This window comes from Lipotes vexillifer, unplaced genomic scaffold (genome assembly GCF_000442215.2).
Source record: "Lipotes vexillifer unplaced genomic scaffold, Lipotes_vexillifer_v1.1 scaffold618, whole genome shotgun sequence".
Lineage (NCBI taxonomy): Eukaryota > Metazoa > Chordata > Mammalia > Artiodactyla > Lipotidae > Lipotes > Lipotes vexillifer.
The window spans coordinates 3,566,314-3,590,280 of record NW_006799025.1 but is presented as its reverse complement, the minus strand read 5'-3'; positions in this window follow the sequence as shown (position 1 = coordinate 3,590,280).

Genomic DNA, 23,967 nt, shown 5'->3' with positions numbered 1-23,967 from the left:
TAATATGGTCCTTATATTCATAATCATTTTCTCTATGGCTCAGTAAAATTCCCTTAATAGTTATCATTTATTTGAAATAAGGGAAATGATATAGTCAATAATAGTGTTACTTATGCTGTTTAAAAACATGGTGGCTGGGCTTCCCTGGTGGCGCAGTGGTTGAGAATCTTCCTGCTAATGCAGGGGACACGGGTTTGAGCCCTGGTCTGAGAGGATCCCACATGCCGCGGAGCAGCTAGGCCTGTGAGCCACAAATACTGAGCCTGCGCGTCTGGAGCCTGTGCTCCGCAACAAGAGAGGCCGCGACAGTGAGAGGCCTGCACACCGCGATGAAGAGTGGCCCCCGCTTGCCACAACTAGAGAAAGCCCTCGCACAGAAACGAAGACCCAACACAGCAAAAATAAATTAATTAATTAATTAACTCCTACCCCCAACATCTTCAAAAAAACAAACAAACAAACAAAACATGGTGGCTTATATATATGTCTTAAAAGACTGTTATATAACTTGGCATGCCTCGTAAACTTAAAACTGGTATAACTAGTCCCTTTCTAGCACCTGAGTCACATACTTTTTTTCTAAATCAATATGGCTGTACCCACCAGGTTTGGCAGTGTTGGTCCAGTTCTGGTCATTATTGAGGCCATCACCTTCAAGATTATGTATGGACCCTGGGAATTTATGTGGCTCCAGGGGACCAGGGAATGGATCTGATCCTTGGTGGTTACTACAATCCCATTTACTATTCAATAACATTGTTACTGTCTGATCCTTCACTGTATCTCCAGACAGGTCACAGTGTGCTCTTGACAGCCACCCACGGGCACACAGTACTCTCACCCACTGTGGGACTCTCCTACACAGGAAACTGATCCCCAGAATGCTCCCAACAAATACACACAACCATTCCTTCCATTTAGAGAACAAATCTTCAATATCTCATAGAAACTCACCAACTCCAAGTCCTCCATTCTCCCAATCCCTTTCCCTTTACCCATCCTTTCCCCAGATGGCTTACATGTGGTTTGCTTATTGCGTTTAAAACACAAAGTAGTTTTAATTTCCATTGGGACAAGAAATCCAGGAGCAAATTGACAAGACTATCTTGTAAAGGTGGTGTGTTAGGCAATGTGAGGGGCAGAATGAAAAAAGTCACTTACTGTTTCAGTTTCCCATAGAAGCAAGAACAAAGTTGAAGTTCAAATCTCAGTGGCACATTTAATTATTGGCATATGTTGATTTCTAAATTAATGGGAGCTATATTTCAATGCATTTGTATTTTTATAGGGATGTACTCTTACAGAAAATACAAAACAGTAACAAGGCACAACTTCCACACATTTCCTGAATGTGTCAATAGTTCTAGAAAAAGACTTGGAATTGTCTTTTATTGAATCAGCTTGGTCACATGTCCATCACTGAACCAATCACACTGCCCTAAGGGATGGCTTACGTCATTAGTCAGGTCTGGGTTATTTGACCATCCTAGAGCCAACCGATGAGGTCACTTCACTAGGACCACATAGATTGAGATAATAACAAAGGCATTTTTTCCAAAGTAATATCAGAAAAGAAAATGGCTGCCAAGCACGTAAGAACAGAAGACTCCAAATACAACTTTGAAAAAAAAAATGCCTTTATTTATCTTGCAAGAGATGACTTTATCAGGCAATAGGCCCGTATAATCGGCTTGGTTGTGACTACAGTTGTCCTTAACGTGTAAATTTGGGATCCATCTGTATCTCTGCTCCTCGCTATAAAATTATTATCATTTAGTATATAAAGGCATAAAATTCACAAACTGGAAAACCTCAAGTTCATGTGTTCCAAATCCTATGTCTTATAAATAAAAAAGCTAAAGCACAGAGTGACTGATTCATCAAAGTCATATACATCATGGCATGATAGAAACTAAATCCAGCTTCCTCCATGCCTCCAAGTGAGTTAAATGGCATTTAACATGAATTCAAATGACTGTAATACAATGATGAAAACAACAAGCCCCATTAGAAAGGCACAAATATAGTGCTCTGAGAATTCAAATACAGTAATCATCTTTGGAAAGGAGGCAGGCCATGCATTTCATCTAGATAGCTCAAACTTACCCCTTTGGATGCTCAAACCTATTTTTTATATCATTTTATGTAAATTTTTGAAAACTTGATTAAATTCTTCCCTGCCTTTTTAAAATAGCAACTGATGAACATGATTTGGCCTTTTTGATAATTGTGCCATCAAAATGAAACACGATCACTGCATAATTCTGTTAAACACACACAGTTCTGTGTCTATGTTTTTAATTTTCTGCTTCCCCCTTCCTTATTTAACAACTGTCACTTCATTACTGCCAGTTTACTTGCCTCTAACATTCCCTCACCCCTTTCTAATTTGTTACTTATAATCTACTTTGAGCTGGGAAACCAGAAAACCCACAGTTATTATGACTTCGGTTAAGCAAGAATAAACAATCTCTGAGTGAAAGCACATAAGCCTTTAAGAAGGGAAGTCCATGGTTTTAGTCTGGGGATGTGGAAGCTATTTTGGGTACTCAAGGATCTTTTTGGCTTATTTCTGAGTTTGCATTCCAGAAAACAGAGGGTGCTGGGAGTCTGACCTCTGGTCAAGGAGAACTCTACTGTGGATAAACTTTGTAGAGATCTACTAACAAGGGATTTCACAAGGATGCCAGATTACTGTGCTGCCAGGTGAGTATGGCTGGTGTGGCAACCCGCTCATGCAGAAACACCTTCCAGAACACTCCAGGAAAGCTCTTAGAATATTGGCCATGGTTTAAGCTTTTTAAACTCTGAGCCTAGAGTTGTTTTACATTCCAGTTTCTATTGGCAAGAACATAACTCTCAGTCTAGATCCCCCAAAGTGCTAAATCATTCTGACAGTTTCTGAGATTAAAACCAGGAGTCTCTTCCCTACCACGAGGGTCATCCAAAATGCCTGCAAGCCAACTTCATTGTTGTAAGCCCACAAAAACTACAAGCCAGGCCAAAATTTCCATCTCATCTTACCACAAAATATAGATTTCTGCTTAAACTCCATATTCCTGGGCTTCATGAAATAGAATCACAGTAAAAATTTTAACTCACATTTCACTGACTCTGGCCTTCGAACCTTCAACACCTTCAGTACCCTACAACATCCCTGTCAAATATTTGTGGGGGTCCCCAAGAGTTGCCTCAAAAACAAGAATACTCCTACAGGGCACCCCAGTCTCTAACAAGCTGTGATATGGTTCTTCCATCTTTCACCAGGAACCAAACTTGCCAACGGATGTCCCCAATTTCAAATAAACATCATCCCGAATCACTTGAGGGCTCACAAGGTACTTGTCCCCCTTCCTGCTTCACTAAATTAGAGGCATCTCTAATGCTGTAAAAGCTGTGCTATTTGTGTTCCAACAACTTACAAAGCTTTCAGGTCACTAGGTCTCTAATCTCTATAGGACTCGCCCAAGAGTCACAGTTAGGGATGCTTGAACCAGAAGATAAAGCTGAGTGGCAATTACAGTGTTCTACTCAAAAAGACTTTCTCTCTCATTCAATGTCTTGATACAGGTGCCTTTTTCTTCAGGGCAAGGGCTTCCCAAAGGAGAATCCGCATCCACCATGAACAAAGGCTTGCTTCTGGTGAGTTTGTCCAATTTGTAACATGTTCCCCAAAAAAGTCTCAGAATTTAGCTCTGGAGGTTGGAAGGAAAGAATGTATGTGAACTGAAATTCTGGTAATCAATATTTTTTTTCCTTCCCCACCATTATTGTAATTGATCTTCATCCACTTGTGGTCCCTAAATTTTAACTTCAAAAGTCATCTTTTCCCTCGTGTGTCAAGTAAATCAATGATCATTGCACGCAATCACCTTGACTTTTAAAAGAATTCCTTGCTGAACTGATTTTATAAAAAGAAAAACTAATTTACTGTAGTACAATTCACCCCTTACTTTGTTTCCCGCTCAACTATTCCCATGATCCATTTTCTAAAAGTGGCAGCCCCATGCACACGATCTCTACTGCTGCTTTGAATCCCAAGTGGCAAAAACAGGTACATAGTAAATGACTAAAAGACGTATTTGTACTCTGGGGAAGTGTGTAAAAGTTGCATGCTGTAAATAGTTCATAGTTTCTAGAAGAGTACATTCCTATCAAAAAGATAAGTTCATTCAGATATAGCCTCCATTAATTTTCATGTTTTCGAAGCAGATACTATCGTTTTCCCTGTTCCAGCTAAGAGATAAAGCATCCTTCCAGGAAGAGGCAGGGACTACGTAAATAAACCAGCTGTGTCAAATGGTTGGATACCAAGATATCTCAGGTACTGCTATTTTCTTTATAACAAAGTTGGAAATATGTTATAGGCATCCTCAGAATTTTGGAGATTGGATAGCCAAATATCAGAGGAGTTTGGGGGAGTGAGAAAAGACATTTTCTCAGCCTGAATATGTGGCAAAGCCCCTCAGGCCTGACACACCTGTCCACAATCTTCTCAGAGAATACAGAATCCAATCTGTTGTGCCACTGAGGCCCCTGCCACCCCGAGGTCAGGCGCCCACTCAGCATTCTGGGAGAGGAAGCTGAGGGCTAGAATGACTGAGCAAAGATTGCACAGGCACTTTCATGGGGCCTCAGTGTACCCTCATGTACACAGAGGTGCTCGCACACGTAGTATTTGACCATTGCATGTATATGATTCTAGGTGAGCATGCTTCACTTGAAAAGACAGAGACATCAGTCTTCTCCCACTGTTTCTTCTTTTATTCCTCCATTTCACTTCCCCTTTCTCCTTTTACTCCTTCTACTTCCTCCTTGACTGCTTTCCCTTCGGGCATGCCTCCCCCTCCCCTTTCCTCCATAGTCCCTATCACATTTTCCCTCTTTAGCTTCTGACAGGGCTGTAGAGACAACGTCCTGAGTATGTGGGAAATCTTCTCTGGGCTTCCTACATTCATTCCACAGCTAATAAAGTTTCTCGAAACCAAGGATTTTGCTGGTTGTCCCCTCATGAATAGCACAATTACTGCCTTGAGTCAAAGGCAGAGTGTAGAGGAGAAATTAGGTGTCCCAGGTCATCCATGGTCCCTTACAGACACAAAGTCACCCTGCCTCCCTCGGGCTCTCATCTCATGCTTTCCCCAGGCCTCAGACCATTCCCTGTGGATGGCACCAAGCCTCAGGAAGTCTCCTCAGATCTTAAAATCTAACCTGGTCCCAGAGCCACACTATGATTTCACACATTTCCATTACTGCTTTATACCTGTGTCAACACAACATATTTTTCATCAGCCTCTTGCTGTTTTTTTTGTTTGTTTTTTTGTTTGTTTTTTTGCGGTACGCGGGCCTCTCACTGCCGTGGCCTCTCCCGCCGCGGAGCACAGGCTCCGCACGCGCAGGCTCAGCGGCCATGGCTCACGGGCCCAGCCGCTCCGCGGCACGTGGGATCCTCCCGGACCGGGGCACGAACCCGTGCCCCCTGCATCGGCAGGCGGACTCCCAACAACTGCGCCACCAGGGAAGCCCCCTCTTGCTGTTTTAATCGGCATTTCAAGGAAGAGAAAGATGTATAGAGGGCTCCGTTTGGAGAACAGGTAATTTAGTTCAGTATTGCCAGGGGTAAGGTGAGCCTCAAATGTTCATTTGTCACTCGCATAAACTACTAAAATTATTCTACTGAAATAGCTATTCAAATGTTTGAAAAATATGTTGAAAATAAATCTATGAACACCTGAACCCTGCACCTCTTCTCACATATATAAAAGGAATGCAAGATTCTTTAAATGCCTCTTTTTGCTTTAGTTCTTTTAGGCATTGAACTGCATGTTCTTTTATAGATCATTCTTATTTCTCTTCTGAGAATAGGAAAATGGGAGACATTTTAAGGGATTTTTTTCAATTAAAATGAGTTGCAGAAAACTAAGAAATGTAACACTTCATTAGCAAGCATTTAATTTCCTAGATTTTTATTTTTAAGGAAATTAAAAAACCGTATGCTCTCTGGTACCACTTGTGTTTTTCAATTGAAGTATACATTATAACCTAGAAAGGGAACTTTTGATAAATATGATGTAGTAACAAAAGACTTCAACCAGAATTATTAGCTGTGATTTCTGCCATTTAATGCTGATGAGTATAAGCTGTTTTTGCTTGAAGAAGCAAGAAGAATGATTAAAAAGCATATATTAGAAACTGCACACACTATTGATGTAATGTTTTAGTGTGCTGCCTTAAAACGGTGGATGTCTAACTACAGTTACTTATTTAAAGTACCTCTAGGTAAATAAAAATAAAATGTTTATTTTTAATATATTTTTAAAAGTAATATTTATAACAATGCCCTCTATATTATAAAAGCTTACCCAATCACAAAACATTTTGCTTTTAGACAGCAGTTTTAGAGATCATAATATGATGCAGTCAGTTCTAATGCATTCAGAATGGCTGAAGATAGTTAACAATTTTTTGATAAGCTGAGAGATTTCATGTTATATACATTTCATGTTATATATTACATGTTATATATATATTCAAAATTCTTACAGGATTCAAGTCCAGTCAAAATATAAAGCCACTCAGGAACAAAATTTAATTTTTTTCATGATGATGGTTCAAAAATCATTTGAAGATCTGGTAGTTTGTGGGTTACTGCCATGTACAGCCATTCTCATTGTACAATACATGCATTTCAAGTCTATCTGCTGGGGTTTCCCTGGTGGCGCAGTGGTTGACAGTCCGCCTACCGATGCAGGGGACACGGCTTCGTGCCCCTGTCCGGGAGGATCCCACATGCCACGGAGTGGCTGGGCCCGTGACGGCTGCTGAGCCTGCGCGTCCGGAGCCTGTGCTCCACAACGGGAGAGGCCACAACAGTGAGAGGCCACAACAGTGAGAGGCCCGTGTACAAAAAAAAAAAAAAAAAAAAAAAAAAAAGGGATATCAAGTCTCTCTGCTGGGCATTTTACAGAGTACAATCTGTTTGAATTCTGCATAAAGGGAAGTTTAACATAAATTCAAATTCTGCAACACGCTATCTCCTGGCTTTTGGATGTCAAGCCATTGTCCCAACATTAAGCATCTAAGAAACAGCCCCACAAGAAAAATAAAAACTATTAATAAATGTCAAAGATTGTAATGCAGTATCCTGGAACTAAGTTAATATCTCTGCATTCTCTCCTAAAGAGAACAATATAAACTCTATCCTTTTTTCCTCACTTCCTTTTCTTTCTTCTGGTCTTTAGATCAGACCAAAATTCTAGTATATTCTATCTGCATTTTGATCTTTGAATGTGACATCTAAGTATTAACAACTTTTTGTACATGGCATTATATTCACTTATAATTGCACATATAATCACCACATGTTAACCGGCATAACTCCTGATCGAAGTAAGCCACTTACACGTGATTTCAAAAGGTTCCTGAACCGCTTCATCGAGGCCCCTTTCAAATGAGCCTTTCAAAATTACTTTTAATTAAAAAAAAAAAAAAAAAAAAAAAATCTAGAGCTCCTCTCCAGGTCGTGTTACTCACAGTTCAGCATTTTTTCTCTTTTTTTCTTTTACTTTTTAATTGCCAGGAGAATGCCTATCTTCTATCAACTCATTCATAGTCTATTACCAATGCTAAAGATTTTTAAATACACATTCCTGAAAAATTCACAGGTCTCTTACTCAATGTTTCCTGCCTTTATTTCCTTTAAATAAAATATTTTCCATTTCACAAGTCTAAGCAAATATAATGAGCAATTTGTGACAAAGGGTGACAATTTAGCGACAGAGTATATGCATTTTACATGCTGACTACAAAAAAGATGGAAATTTCAGCTGAGCTCTTTATCTGCCACTTACTATTCTTAGAATAATGGCTGACAATGACAGAAATCACACTGGCTAATAGCACTATTAACATCTTCCATGTTAGCTTACACTCTTGCTATATATGAGTTCCTTTTGTAAATTTTTAAAGTTCTCTCTGGATTTTCTATGGAAAAAAAAAAAAAGAAACATGACAATTTGGGGAATTTAATTCATAAGCCACAAACATTCACCAGCTTGCAAGATGCCCTCCGTCTTTAGTGTTCCATTGTTCAAACCAGAAGATTTGACTTTGTATTCAAACCATAATTTTGTTTTTCACAATTCTTTGAACCTGATCTATAAAAATCTCTTATGGATCTAGTGGGTTATTAAGTGGTACAATAATCATTAGATGTATTTATCTTTCTGAACCAATGTGAGGCACAGGGTGACAGTGATGCATATGTCTTTCCAGAAGGCTGCAATTTCACAGACTGACTGGGGATTATTTTCTAGTATTGACGTGAATACACATGCTTTTTTTTTTGGCCGCATGGCTTGTGGGATCCTAGTTCCCCAACCAGGGATTGAACCCAGGCCCCTGACAGTGAAAGCACGGAGTCCCAATCACCAGACCGCCAGGGAATTCCCCAGAGGATCCTTTTATTTATTTATCATTTTTTAGTGGATTTTTATTGGAGTATAATTGCTTCACAATACTGTGTTAGTTTCTGTTGTACAACAAAGTGAAATCAGCCATATGCAGAAGGAGGGGATACACATGCATTTTTATTAAAGATACAAAACCATCATGAGCAAAATGTCCTAAGTAAAATGTTGTAGTTTTTGTTTACTTGTTTGCTGTGTTTTGCTTTTGTGACTTTAAAAGAACACAATTAACTTACAGAAAGAACACCAACTGGAAAATCCACAATTAGTTACGTAGCTCTTTTCCCTGAGGAATCTTTGCACAATTTATTTTGGCTTGTTTCTGCTTCTTATGATGAATCAAAGGGCCTTTGCAGAGAGAAAAAAACAAAACACCTAGGTCTTTTGAGCTAAGATGATCACAGCGGAAAAGAGTGGATTCATTTCTTGAAGATGGGGTAAGTTAAGAACACAGTTGTCATAGCTTGACTAGAAAGGGATTTTGCTGCCTAAAAGATATGGCATGTTTGCTTTCTGTAATTGCGGACACAAATAATCCATTTGCAGCAACATTTCTCAATTTATTGTTTATAAACTAGCTTCAATTTAAATCAACAGAATAAGTTCCAACAGCGCATTTGTTAATTAGTGATTGGGAGCTCAGACTGTATTTTACCATAGATGAAATGTTATGAATATTGTGTAGGCAGCTAGGCAAGGTCACAAAACTTCTTTCATATTTTCCATCATTTTGATGTGTTTATCAAGCACCAATCAGTCACAACGTAAGAAACTGGGGATGCTAACATAATAGAGAAGGCCCACCTCCCCAAGATGCTCTGGATTTATACCAGGGAGACATCCAGGTTTTTCAGCAATGATCTATATGAACTGTCCCCCCCAAAATATATACATATATTTAGGCAAATAACTCAACGTAAAGAAAATATCTCTTTAAAAGTACACAGTCAAGTATATCGACTTATCTTCTATTACTATAGAAATTGAACTAAGTTCATTTGCATGCTTCATGCAGCAGTGAAACAAGTGGAGCTGCAGGCAGATTTCCCAGTGCTGCTGGTTTTCTGGTTTGTGCTGTCTGGGTTATTCGAGCAAGCTGAGGCTCCAGGCTGTGGGGCTGCCCCTGGCCTGCACGGGAGTCAGGGTACAGTGAGACAGGAAGGGCTATAGTTAGAGTTACCTCCCCTGGCAATCCTAGGGTTACAGGGTGGTTGAGTTTATGCAATGAAGGCATGCATTCCTGAAGGTTCCCCATAACTGCCTTATTCAAGATTAATTTCCCCTTGGGCTTCCCTGGTGGAGCAGTGGTTAAGAATCCGCCTGCCAGTGCAGGGGCACAGGTTCGATCCCCGGTCCAGGAAGATCCCACATGCTGCAGAGCAACTAAGCCTGTGAGCCACAACTGGTGAGCCTGCGTGCTGCAACTACTGAAGCCCGTGTGCCTAGAGCCCATGCACCACAACAAAGAGTAGCCCCTGCTCACCACAACTAGAGAAAGCCAGTGAGCAGCAACGAAGACCCGATGCAGCCAAAAATAAATAACTAATTCTTTTAAAAAAAGATTAATTTTCCCAATGAAATAAATAGAAAGTGTGGGGGACACATCCTGCCCTGAATAAATCTACAATCTTTAGAATGTATTTTTGCTTAATACTGCTTTTTAAATTTTCTCAACATTATCACAGATATTTTACAAAGTGCTTCCTCCTAAATAAGCGTGGCAGTAGTTTTCTGATATCTAACTTTGGTTCCAGAGTTACTGGCACTCAAGTGAGTTGTCCGGCACTAGCTCTATCTCCACCTCAAAGTATAATAACCATGAAGGTTAAAAGAGAGTAAAATAGCAAACAAACCCCTTCCTCCAAGAAGTGCCAGTCTCTGTAAGACTGTGACGTGGTTAGCTGTCATATCTGTTTACTAGCTATAGAAATAGCCTAGTTTGCCATTTACTGGGCCTGTCAGCACTATACAAGTCTTGATTTTGTTGGTTCTGTTTTTGTTTTTAATTTGGAGCATAGGTGGAAACTCTCTGGATCTAGATTTTCAGCATAAATGCAGAACATGCAAGCAGGACCGCAGGTTCCTCCTAAACTTTTGGGTTGTGAGAAAGAGGTGTGAATTGGGAGATTGGGATCGACATATATACATTAATATGTATAAAATGGATAACTAATAAGAACCTGCCGCATAAAAAAATGAATTAAATTTTAAAAAAAAGAAAAAAATAAAGAGGTGTGAGAAAAGTTGCCATAGTGATGTCACTCGATTTTCTAATTTGATGTAACAGTAAGATTTCATTAATATTTTAAGTCATATTTCAAATTATCATAATTCATAGTTGTATAAAAATATGGTCAGTTCCAGGAGTCCTCACAGAACAAGTACCCTGTTTTTACTCTGCATGGTATGGTCTGTGATATGGGGGTTACACCTTGGACTTCACATGAGGGAAGGAGTTGGTTTTGAAAGAGGAGGAAGAGGAAGTGATAGCAAGGGTCGGAGGGAAGGAAAGGTGTGTGCCCTGAAGCCTGACTGGCTTGATTCGGCAAGCGTTCTCACCTAGGCCTCTGCCCAGTAAGCTGAAACTAAGGCCGCGCTCTCATTCTGGAGAGTCCAACATGCCTGGGAAACCTGGGCCTGATGAAAGTGATAGGAAAACATGTAACAGGATGATAAACTTGTAAGTTCAGCACCACTTACATGCTTAAGAGCCTCTTTATTCAGTCAATTTAGTTTTGTTTGGAGAGAGTCCAATGTTCAAATCAGTATAATAAAACATTGAAGAAAGGGTATTTATAAAAATAAGAGAAATTTGAAAATGTGATTTTTAAAGAGCTATCCCTAGAAAAGTACTGATTTGTGACCTAAACCTTTTCTTTAAGCCTTGATTGTGATTGGTACTCTTTTGTGTATCTCCTTTTCTCTTTTCAGTAAATCTTAGATTTTTATCATTTTGGTATGGCATTCTGTTTTTCAAAGCTTTATCATTTCTCTACTTTAAAGTAAAAGAACGTGTATGTGGCTTTCTCTACATAATCCCAGTGACATTTTAAAAAATCCTTTTATAATTCCCTCTACTTAAACCTGATGCTTTTATCAGTGTCTCTTGGAATTGTTCAGGGGGGTTATTGCTATGAAAACCTATGCAGAAACTTTTATGTTCTTGTCTACCAGTACCCAGAGATCCTTTTTCTCCTAAACGTTTTGCAGCATATGGCTACTGATGGCACATTCCTTTTGAATTTAGTGTCTGGGATGATTACCTTACTTTTCTATATATTGAATTAACAGATACCACTTCTTTACATATTCTCTTTCTAGTCAGCCAATTTCCTCAGTTTTATGGCATCCTTTACACCTAGCTTCCCCCACCATCATTTTATGTCATTTGCACACTTCATCATGTCAATTCACGTTTCATTTTCCAAGTGATTGCTCCATTTATATATTTTAATTGTCTTTAATGCTTCATGTGAGGTTCTACAAGATGCTTTTATAAAGCAGAAGTTAAAATTTTAACTAGGTGAAACTTTTATTTTTTAAATCTCTTCAGTATTTTTCATTACAGTAAAAATGTATACCAAGTCTCCTGAAAGTGTTAGCTTTGGGGTCTGTGACTCTTTTAACACCTTTTAATGATTAGGTACATTTTTGGCAACTAAACTTTAGATTTTTGTCCAAGACAAAGCTGCTTTAGGGAGTAACCATTGTATTTGGAACATGGCATTTACCTAATTGTATTTGGAATCCCAAGAAAACAAATTACATAAATCACTGTAACTTTTCTGTACAGAATTTTCTGATAAAATTATTAGTATTCAATTTCCCCTGTATTTTAAAATAGTTCTAAATTATGATATTTTCCTGGTTAAAATCAAGTATAATTCTATAGTGATATGGATTTCTTAGACTTTCATCATCTGGACATTCTAAACCAGGGCACGGAAATGTTTAAATTGCAGTTTTTCCAATTTCTAAATTCCTTTGTTCTTATGCCCTTATTTTATTCTGTGATTATATTTCTAAGTTACACAATTAAAAGGTAACACTAGGAGATCCTCATTAGACTGTGGACTCCTAGAGGGAAGAGATTCCATCTTGTTTATCTTTGTAACTCTGGTACCCTTTTGGAGAATAGCCCTGCTAGCAATATAAAACAGATTTATCAAACTGATCTTTTAATGCATTAATTTTTTTCCCAAACAGTTTTAGTGCATTCTTAATTTCCTATTAAATTCACTGCCATCTTCAGGTTTTTCTCATTCTGTTCTCCTATTGCATTTTGTATCACATTCTCCACTGTAGAATCAAACATATTTTGCTATTTTAAATTAAATTTTATTGTACAATATATACTCAAAGTAGAAAAGTTATGTCTCTGAATTCCTCACCAAGAGACAGACATGCTGATTTCAGTGAATATAATGCAAGCCTTTTCCCCCTGCATACAAATACAACAAATATATGCTGTATGCGTGTACAGAAATAGGGATCATATTACTTATGCTACCCTGCAACATCTGGAGCATCTCTATAGGTCAATAAAGATACAATTATAGCATCATTTTTAGTAATGGCATTTTGTTCCACTACAGATTTTCATATAAGTTATTTGCTAAAATGTTGTATACTGGCAGCCCATAACTCAGGGCCTACAACTACTTTGATTTTTCCTGCACATAATTTAAAAAATTGGAAAACAGCTTACAAAAACATGGATTTCCAGTTTATTTTGATAAATCAAAAACTCTGGTAAGCCTGAGCTAACACCCCTACAAGAGCAACCATCTGCTAGAGCTGCCTGCATGGTTTACCACACTCCCAATTCACCACCAATCCCTATTGTCCTACACCCAGCCTGCTTCACTAATTTCAGTTACCTTTCACTGGCTAATTTCCTCTGAGTAAATAATTCCCTATCTGGGGGGATTTTTCACTATTACAAAAGCCTTATGATGAAGAACCATTTTTATACATTCATCTTTGCACATTCTTCTGATTTTTTTCCCGTAGGATGAGTTCCTAGTTGTGGACCTGCTGAGCTAAAGAATATTTTTAAGTCTTGATTCCTCTCATCAAATTAGTCTCCAAAAAGTTTTTACAGTTGTACACTCCTATGGTCAGATCCTGTGAACACGTTCCAACCCGCTAGCCCTCCTCTCCTCTGTTCACATGGGCCACAGTACTCTACTTAAGCTTTATTGATCTGGAAAGGATAAACAAAATGATAATACTGTCAGCAAGGGTGAGGCAGAGGGGGGCCATCCCATACTTGCATAAATCAGTATGTCTCTGGCAGATTGCCTGCATTGTAAGTATTCGCATACTTCTCCCCTATTAGAGGATAGTTGCTAAAACACTGTTAGACATGGAATTTTCAGTCTATTCATTTTCATTAATCATAATACAAAACTACACATTTGCACAGATTCCCTGGCTGAACTTCTATTCTGTTAATCTTCTTATGTAACTGAGGAAACTTAAGGAAGAAGGTTAAGCTAAGGATATTTTGCCTTTTAATCCCTTAGCTGAAACCATATGGTGAGCTTTTTTTTTTTTTTTTTTTTTTTTTTGCGGTACGCGGGCCTCTCACTGCCGTGGCCTTGGTGAGCTTATTTTATGTGAGAAATTCAGTTTGCATGTTATTGTCCTTTGAGGGAAGACTTCCTAATTCCATGAGTCTGGTTGATTTCTACACATCCTAGGCCATTAAAATAGTTCTGACAATGAGAGAGAAAACAATGAGGAAAAAACACTGCAATGTGCTAGATTCTTATTTATTTTCATACAGATTATGGAAGCCCCATAATTAAGCCCAGTCCTAAGTTGTCACTTTCCGAGGGACTGGGAACCGCAGATTTCTTCTGCATTTCACTACACACACCCCTCTCCCATACTCACCTTCTAGACTTACAGATGATGTTCAATACATATTTGTTAAATCCAACGAATTTCACAGTTAAACAAATTAGTTCTCTTAAAAGAAAAAACTTTCCTGGTGTTTTACCCAAGTTTCCCCTTAATGACAATTAGGTCCATAATTGCTCATGTGTTCAATCAATTCTGAATCTCATCACAAGAGAAAAGATTTCAGTTTTGAAATAATAGAAGAAAGGGTGTGTGAGAGATAATGTTCTTTAATTTTAAAAAAGACTAATAATTCAAATAATTTCAAATAATTGCTCAAATAATTTCATCAGCTATATCTATAGCTATACACACATATATATTTTATATACATTTACACACAACCACATATATATATAATCACTTAAGTCACAGATAGAACTATAGTATACTCCCTGCTTTTGCAGACAATACTATTTGTAAAAGATTGTCATAGTTAACAATAAATAGCTCAAAATATCACACATCCATGAAAATTCCTAAAGAGAATAAAATTCCCATGGGCAAAATATATCTTTGGGGGTGATTATATTTCTCCTTCCCCAGTAAATCCTGGAAGCCATGGCAACTTCCAAAAATCAAGAGAGACAGCGAGGAGACTAATTTCTTTTCTACCATAAGAAGATATTGATTGCGCTTCCCTGGTGGCGCAGTGGTTGAGAGTCCGCCTGCCAATGCAGGGGACACAGGTTCGTGCCCCAGTCCGGGAAGACCCCACATGCCGCGGAACAGCTGGGCCCGTGAGCCATGGCCGCTGACCCTGCGCGTCCGGAGCCTGCGCTCCGCAACGGGAGAGGCCACAACAGTGAGAGGCCCGTGTACCGCAAAAAAAAAAAAAAAAAAAAAAAAAAAGAAGATATTGATGAAAGATGCTCACATCAGCATACACTGCAGCATTATCACAAATGAAAGTTTTTTTCCCAAGAAATAACAGAAATAGAGATGAGCTAGGGTTGCTTTATAAATCATATTTTGAATGGTGAATTTTTTCAGGTGACTAAATTGAAGGGTACAAGATGCGAAGCCATTTGCCATTTAATCCATTTCATTTAAAGGATCACTAGCTATATTTAATGACACCCAAAAGTAAACTCTTCAGAAGCTGAAATACTAGGCTAGGAAGGCAAGCAGTAGAATCAGGAAGGTTATTCTAGTTTTAATTCATTTTGTTGAAGGGAAAAGGAGCTTTTCATTCGTAATAAGAAACTGACCCCAAAGTGACAGAAGGTAAAAACTATTCCAGGCTCAAAGAACCTGAGTTGACAACTGATATCTATCCACAATAGCAGCAAATTGTTTCCTTCTATAAACATTCAAGACAGAGCCTCTGCCTCTTATGAAGATAGAAACTGTAGAGCTTATTAATTCATCTAAATAATGTGAGAGAGTTTTATGTAGCAAAATATTAGCAGACCAGGTACTTGATTTTGTGCAAATAGTTTTTAGAGATTATATAATGCACACTTTTCAAAGGACCTGGGACTCACCATGGACCTATTTCATTGAACATTTCCAACACCCACTGTAATTGGGCCTTTTTATTCAAGAGTAGCTCAATTGCATCAGCATTGTTGAACTGCATAAGAACATCAAGTTCTAAAACTTTTTCCTTGTATTTCTGTACCTTAAATTTGCATAGTAGTATATCTTTTTCCTTTAATTTCAGGTAAAAAATATATGCAGATAATATCTGTCAAAAAGCTGTGTTTGGTAATTAGGTAGCTATTGCACAGTTGGGTGGTTTAGCTAGCATCAGTATGTAATATTTTTAAAACAATTCTTTATTGGGCTATAGCTGTCTTTGTTACAATACTGTATTTCCTATTGCCTTTTCTTTTTTCTAGAGCCCTTCTTCCTAACTGCTAAGATCTCTGGCTTACTCATGTAGAACACCTTCAGTCTTACTGAGGTAGTAGCTGAATCTGAGAATCAGTCATTATCAGTGGGACACAAGACAGGGGCATGACCTGCCAAAGACCACCCTTAGTTCTTTGTCAGGCTGCGTGTAGAGACATCCATCACTGGAGGTTTGGCATTGTTTCCCCTGGCAGGTGGGAATGGGAGAGAACTGCACATCCTTCAGGTTGAAAACCAGTGCCATACAGAGCCACTGTTGTTTACCATGAATATGTGGTATCCCTCACGTACACTTGCATAGAAAAAGTTGAGAACTACTCTCCTAAATTCCACCCACCCAGAGGTATACTTACTGCTCTATTCCTCTTCAAGCACCATGTGCAGTATGTAATGTGTTCAAGAAATACTGTCGAATAAATGAGTGAATCAGTGCACAAATGAATGCAAGCTTTTCACATCAACTTGAAACTTAAACATTTGATTGAGCCTAAAATTCCTGAAATCATTGTGGGACAGGTGATTTCACAATAAAACACTGCTCCTAAATAAAACAATCTGAGATCTCCATAAGTGAACTAGTAAAATGAACATTAATTCTTTGACGTCTCAATTAAATCAGGACTCAAATTAATCACAGGTTATAACCTTGTTGGGAAAACAAGATAGCTGTCCTTTCCACCCTTTCTGAAGGCCCTAATTTTTCCAGAGCAAGTGTGGATCTATTGAAGGGAAAATCAATTCAGAAGATGCATAAAAATGACCCTTCAATGGATCACCACTTGCTCTAGAAAAATTAGGGGTTTCAGGAAGGGTGGAAAGGACAACTATCCTTCTACCATCCATGATCCCTCTACCAGCTACCATACTTCTTCAGCTCTAGCTTCAGCCTTTAATTAAGCTGATCGCTGAGAAGTCAACATGGCTAAAGGCAAAAGTGGTTCCTCGTGGCTGAGACAGCTAGCTGTCACCACACTGGCTGTTCCTTCCTTCCATAATATAAGTTGTCGTTAAGAAGTGGCTGCCCAGCCAGAGACTACATTTTCTGGTTCTCCGTGCATCTAGGTGGGGGCAATGCTACTAGTTCTTGCTAATGGGCTGTCAACAGAAGTAAGCTGTGTCACTTGAGAGCTAAAACATTTGAAAAAGTAAATGTGCCTTCTCCTCCCTTCCTCTCTCCTCTTTTGCCAGCTGGACACAAGAGTGACAAAGTCTTAGGGGATGGCAGAACCACAAGATGAAAAGAGTCTGGATCCTTGAATCACTGTATGGGCACAGAAGAAAGACACTTCCAATCAGAAATACACTTACTGGCCCCTTAAATGAATAAGAAATAAAACTGTGTTCTGTTAAGCCACTGAAACTTGGAGAACTACTTATTACAGCAGCAAGAATTATACTAATAAATACAGTCCCCTTCCAACTGCACTTTATGCTTCAGCAATAACAGCCTATGTGCAGTCTCCCAGATGGACCATGCGGGTTCATGCTTCCCTGTGTGTATAATGCTGAACCTTCTGCTTATAATACCTCATTTTCTCCACCTGCTCTTTCTCCTTTCTGGCCCTTTGTCCTTGATCAAGTTATATTAATCCTTAGAAACCCAGCTCCTATGGTTCAGTGAAGCATTATTCTGTCAACGGGCTCCATTCCTGCCATGTGCTTCCTTAGTTTGTACACAATTCCACTTTTGCACGTGTCACAATATTTTAGAATTCTCTGTTTAAAGTATATCAACCATACAATATACACATTTGTCATGTTTCTACACACTAAAGGTCCTAGTAGGGTGGTGCTACAGAGAGCACTATATGCTAGGTTCCTATCGAATTAGGACTTTGTTTATTTTAAGTTAGTCTGATCCATGGAGGATCAGAAACAGAATCTGTTAGCCACTGGAAGATGGGGACAGCAAGGAAGGGAAGGAATCCTGGTGTGTACTGCTGTTACTGAATAAGCAACACAAGCTTGCAAATAAGAAAACAAGAGATAAAGGCACAGACCTACTAGAGCATGGACTTGAGGATATGGGGAGGGGGAAGGGTAAGCTGGGACAAAGTGAGAGAGTGGCATGGACATATATACACTACCAAATGTAAAATAGATAGCTAGTGGGAAGCAGCCGCATAGCACAGGGAGATCAGCTCGGTGGTTTGTGACCACCTAGAGGGGTGGGATAGGGAGGGGGGGAGGGAGGGAGACCAAGAGGGAAGAGATATGGGAACATATGTATATGTATAACTGATTCACTTTGTTATAAAGCAGAAACTAACACACCATTGTAAAGCAATTATACTCCAATAAAGATGTTAAAAAAAAAAAGAATGAATGAAAGAATGCATATGGCTGATTCACTTCAGTGTGCAACAGAAACACGGTATTGTGAAGCAATTATACTCCAATAAAGATCTATTACAAAAAAAAAAAAAAGAAAACAAGAGAAAATCATGTGCACTTCTATAAATTTCTAAATTTGGCAGAAGTTCAAGGGAAACAGGATCCTGATGTAGGGGCAAGGTCTGATTCCCTAGGTTAATAACAGTAGTTCAACATAAGGCCTTTATGGCATGCAGTATTTGTATCTTAATATGTAAATTGTTAATTTAAAAGATGTAATCTTGGCTCTTGCTGGAATTTTTGTAAGGATTAAATGAGGTAATACATGTGAAAGCACCTAGAATAGGACCTGAAAGATAGTGAGTATCCAGTAAATGTTGGGTAAATGTACCTACAGAATGATGTCAATGACTAAAACAATCGCTATTTTTTAAGCCAAATCCATGTGGTTTTATAACCTAAGTGTTGACCTGATTTTTCCTCCTCTTCATCCTTTTTAGAGGCAGGGTTGGAGGATGATATATGAGAGGAGAATAAGAAACACTGTGGACAGTCATAAGACGTTACAAGGTGAGGGAGCCTATTTACAAACTTTTCAGCATCCTTCATTTGGCGCAAATTTAAGACAAGTTGTTTTTCAATTTAGAAACAGAATCTCTCGTTGAATGTTTCTTTTTAAATTATATTTTATTCTAGTGACTAGTTTTACACTGGTCCCCGTAAAATGTACATTATTAAAAAAATACAAAACCTCATTTGATAAGCCTATTACCTTATGCTCATGGCTGCCAGCTTTATTCTATTGAATTCAAATTTGCCTGTGGCAGTGCTTCGTATCTAATTTGTGACTTTTACAAGGTGAACCTTGCATCATTTTCCTTTGCCTCTGATTTCATTTATCTAAATGAAAACAGTTTCTCTTAATGCATAGGTTTGCTTGATAAGCCATTAATACCACAGACGGGCCCTGAAATGCTCATAAAAAAAGCATCACAATAAATATTTATTGTTGTTTCACCCAGACGCACAAACCCCACATATCTTTAATATGGCTGGCTACTTGATTTCTCTTTTAATAGAGCTTATTTACTTGATTTCATTTTCTCAAATAATTCTTCCTCCTCTGAGGGTTATTTGAGGGGAAGGGGTGGGAGAAGGGGTGGAACGAATACTGAAACATGTGGGAGTTAGGCTAGTGGTACATTCAATTGATTAGAAGAATGAAATGAAATGAAGGTCAAGTGTTTTGAGCTTACATGGATGAACTTGTATGGAATTTATCTAACTCAGAAAAATATCTGTGTTAAACACAGCATTTCACAAACACAGCTTAGGGAAAAACAAACAGACTTCTTAGCTTACGAAATTTCACAGAGAATAATTCTCAACAGGAAAAACAAATCATGGGGAAGCTAGTGGTGTTTTCTTCAGCTTCTATATCACTTATGGTTGGTGCCCAGTGTATTTTGAAATCATATTTACATTCCAAATAACTTCTACTGTGTCACGAGCAATATTTGCACAACTTTGAACAAAATCCTTAGGACTTATTTAAAACAATAAATTTCATTAAACAACATGAAACTACTTCAAAAATTCCATATTTGTTGGCAGAACCCTGTGAAGGGTACCTCACTAGACACATAGGACCTGAGGGTCCAGAGCCCATGGTTTCACAGAAAAAGCCACACATCAAAGCACCGAGAACACAAAGAGGGGGAAGTCGGTCCAGTGTGGGTATCAGAGGGGCTTTCTTGGATGAGATGGCAATTAAACTGGGCTTAAAGAATGTGGCAGTAGTGGGCAAAAAGGAACCTGGAGAAAAAGAGCTATATAAGAGGGTCAAACATGAACCAAGTTTGCCAGGTACGACAGAGCAACACCTACAGGGAGACTACAACTAATTCTATATTGCTAGAACATGTTTTAACTTCCTTTCCTTGATGGCACTTAAGGACACTGTTTCCTGCAATTATATTTCTTTTACTACTAGTTCTTGGGCTGGAAGTTACTCGGTTAAATCATGATTTTTTTTAAGTACATATAATTTTGAGGATGAAAATATGGAAAACTCTTTCTAATGCTCCTTGTTACAGAAGGAAGCCTAATATATATATATAATTATATACCCATATATAACTTTAAAATACTGAATATTTGATATTAAAGTATTTACTACATATACGTACATACATATATGACTGAGGCATCTGATCAATTGTGAAAGCTGTAAAAAGAAAAAGGAGCATACTGAAAACACTAAGGTTTACTTAAAAAAAATTAATCATCAAAACTAAGAAAACTTTTTTTTATTTGGAAGCATTTTACTGAGCTTTTTGTAATTAAGGGAGAACTTGGGGTGAGTGAAGAATCTTTATTTAAAAGGATGACTTTAAAGAAAGTTATTTGAAGACACTGTAAATAAAAGTAAATTTAATCTATTTAAGCTTAGATTTAAGAAATCCCTGGTGCATCATTTGAGCCAAATGAAAATTACCTCCTATAGATTCCTCTAGATATTTCCCTGGAAATAGCATCTCCTGGGAACCAAAAGAGATATGACTAACACTGGGAAAGCATACCCCTACCACAGAGAAAATTTCGTTTGTATTTCCATGGGGTTTTCCATGCTGATTGTATAATATTTACTTGTTAACAGAAGAGGTTCATTTCTTATTTCCTCATTTTTAATCCACTCAATTTCAGGAGTTATATGCATTTTGCATTTATTCCAATTCTTAGCAAGTGATTTTATGTGGCTCTTCTAATTAAAGCTGCCTAAACTGCAGAAGAAAATAATTTACATTTTGTCAGAGGAGTTGAGAATCTGCAAAGGATTCTAGTTTTATACATGGAACACAGTGCTAGGACCAGCATTAATCTTGCAAAAGCACATTTCGAAAATCTCATTTCTCTGACCAGAGTGATGTTGGGTGAGCTCAAAAGTACTCAGAAAATTCTTTCATGATGAACTGTAGCAGGCGATCTACTTAAGAGACTTCAGTAACCTTTCCTTATGTATAGATATTGACTTCATAATTGGATTGTGAACTCCCTGAAGGTAGGAATTACTGCGGTATCTACCCCTCAGAAACTGACTTTTCCTCTGAAATCCATATTTCCAATTTTTGTATTGTCAACAAATGCTGGCTACTGTCCAGTTTTTTTTTTATTAAGGCTACCTTTTTAGAGCAGTTTAAGGTTTACAGCAAAATTGAGATTTCTCACATACCCCCTGCTCCCACGCATGTGCCGACTCCCCCATCAACATTGCCCACCAGAGGGGTATATTTCATACCAATTGATGAACCTACCTTGACACATCATAGTCACCCGAAGCACAGTTTAGACCAGGGTTCACTCTTGGTATTGTAGATTATATGGGTTTGGACAAATTTTTAATAACATGTATCCATCATTATGGTATTATACAAAGTACTTTCACTGTCCTAGAAATCCTCTGTGCTCCACCTATTTGTTTCTTCACTTCCCATCCCCAAACACTGGCAACCACTGATCTTTTCACCATCCCCATAATTTTGCCTGAAAAGTATGTTACATAGTTGGACTCATATAGCATGCAGATGTTTCACACTGGCTTCTTTCACTTATTAATATGCCTTGAAAGTTCTTGCATGTCTTTTCATGGCTTGATAGATCATTTCTTTTTCAGCCCTGAAAAATATTCCAGTGTCTTGACGTACCACAGTATATTTATCCATTCACCTCCGGAAGAATATCTTAGTTGCTTCCAACTCTGGGCAATTATGAATAAAGCTGCTATAAACATCTGTATGCAGGTTTTTGTGTGGACATAAGTTTTCAAATTCTTCAGGAAAATCCAAGCAGTATCATTGCTGAATCTTATGGTAAGAGTATGTTTAGTTTCGTAAGAGACTACCAAACTGCCTCCCAAAGTGGCTGCACCACTTTGCATTCCCACCAGCAATGGATGAGTTCCTGCTGCTCAACATCCTTGTCAGCATTTGGTGTTGTCAGTGTCTGGATTTTGGCCATTCTAAAAGGCATGTAGTGGTATCACAATGTTGTCTTAATTTGCATTTCCCTGATGACATATGATGTGGAGCATTTTTTCATATGCTTACCTACCACCTATATTTCTTTTTGGGTGAGGTATCTATTACGGTCTTTGGCCCATTTTCGATACACATTTGTTTTCTTATTGTTGAGTTTTAAGAGTTTCCAATTTTTTCATTTAAAAAATAAATCTTTAGAGTATTAGTATGAATTAGATGAATAATTCTCAAACACAGAAACTATCAACTGAAGCAAAAGCAATATCCCATAAGAAAGGAATATGCAACACTAAGCAAATATGTATAGCAGTGATTCCTCAGATTCTCCCCTGAAAGGTCTTACAGCCGCTTACTCAGGTATCCATACACTGAGGAAAGGGAATACAGATCTTCCTCGACTTATTGTTTGGATTACATCTTGATAAACCCATCACAGGTTGAAAATATCATAAGTCAAAAATGCATTTAATACATCAAACCTATCAACGTTATAGCTTAGCCTAGCCTACCTTAAACATGCTCAGAACACTTATGTCAGTCTACAGTGGTGCAAAATCATTTAACACAAAGCCTATTTTATAATAAAGTATTGAATACCTCATGTAATTTGTGAATATTGTACTGACAGTGAAAAGACAGAATGGTTATATGGGTACAGAATGGTTGTAAGTGTACCGGTTATTCACCCTGTGATTATGCAGGCTGACAGAGCTGAGGCTTGCTGCCTCTACCCAGCATCTTGAGAGCGTATTGTACAGCAATCACTAGGCTTGGAAGAGATCAAAATTCAAAATTTGAAGTACAGTTTCTATTGAATGTGTATCACATTCACACCACTGTAACGTGGAAAAACCACTAAGTCAAACCACCCTAAGTTGGGAACCGTCTGTACTTGCTGATTGCAGGGTCCAAGTTAATGCTGATTTAGGCATCTAATGTACCATTATGCTTCCTCTGTTAAAGCAGGGACACAGGGGTATCAAGTGATCACTAGAGTCCTGGTCTACATCTGCCTCACAGAGAGGATCCATTTTGTGGTCATTTTACCACTTCTCAAATAAATAATTGGAATGGATATGCTAAGCATTGGTAGGATCTTTACACTGATTCTTTATAGAATCAAGAGTTATTATAGTAAGAAATGCCAAGTAGAAGCCCACGAGACTACTCTTCTACTCCACCAAGATATTAAAAAAAAAAAAACTTGCGGGATTCCCTGGTAGCGCAGTGGTTGAGAGTCCGCCTGCCGATGCGGGGGACACGGGTTCATGCCCCAGTCCGGGAAGATCCCACATGCCGTGGAGCTGCTGGGCCCGCGAGACATGGCTGCTGAGCCTGCCCGTCCGGAGCCTGTGCTCCGCAAC